Genomic DNA, 1164 nt, shown 5'->3' on the forward strand with positions numbered 1-1164 from the left:
AAATTGCTTTATTCTTTGATGGAATATTTAAAAAGACAAATTTCCCTTCATTGTGCGCTAAATGTTTTTCTAGATACTGCAGTGATCAGATTTAAATGTTTAAAATCATCCTGAACTCTTTATATTCCTGTTAACCTGCTCTATCTGTGTGCACTCACACTCACAGCAGTAATCTGTGTTAATCTGATAAAGGGCCTAGATTATAGTGTCTGATGTTTTCAACTGTTAACATATCAAATGGTGGATCAGAACATCACTGATTCTGGGGGTCTTTAATCTAGTTTCTTTGGGTTCCACAAAATATTGCAGTATTTTTATTTAGGACAGTTGACTGGACCATGTCAACCACTTCCTGTGTTAACCTGTATTATGACCCTCAAAATCTGTAATATTCAGAAAACCAGCTGTATTTCTTGCACACAGGGTGGGGGCAGAACATGGGGGGAGATAAGTACACTTGTAGCACAGAAAAGCAGAGGAAGGAGGATGAGGACAGGTTATGGAACTTATTTCTAGCAGCAGAGCAGGTTGGGAAGTGATTATTTAATTTTATTTATTGGTTTTTAAAAGAAAAACAACCACTAATAAATCAGAGATTTTGAAAAAACCATGAAATTTCTCATATTTCTTCTGACGTTCATATACACTCAGAACTGACACATATTTGTGTAATTTATGAACAATCCATATAACTGGACATGAATGCTGGACAATGGTCACTTTGGATAGATGGAGATTATTAGCATGTTTGACAGATAGTGGAGGCAGACTGGTTGGCCAGCTGGACACACGGCCAGTTTGCACAGTGACTTTGCATTTCTCAGTGATGAAGGAAACTGGTCAGCAAGACGTAAAGTTTTCCCAGAATGCAGCTGGACTGAAAGTTAAAGTAGATGCTCCTGCTCTGCAGCACATGTGAAAGTGTAGTGCAGCAGGAAGATGTGAATATCCTTGTTACTGTAAATGATTCACCTTCAACAGTCAGAGTTAAAGCTGCTCAACCATCCACCATCAGATGGATCAGTTCTGGCCGTGTTGGAACCACAAGGAGAAAAAACAGTTTTAGCCCCTTCCTGATTCATTTTTTTACATGTTTGTCACATTTAAATGTTTCAGATCAACAAACAAATTTAAATATCAGATTCAACACAAATCAATTCAGTT

The sequence above is a fragment of the Austrofundulus limnaeus genome, unplaced genomic scaffold, assembly GCF_001266775.1.
Source record: "Austrofundulus limnaeus strain Quisiro unplaced genomic scaffold, Austrofundulus_limnaeus-1.0 Scaffold1101, whole genome shotgun sequence".
NCBI lineage: Eukaryota > Metazoa > Chordata > Actinopteri > Cyprinodontiformes > Rivulidae > Austrofundulus > Austrofundulus limnaeus.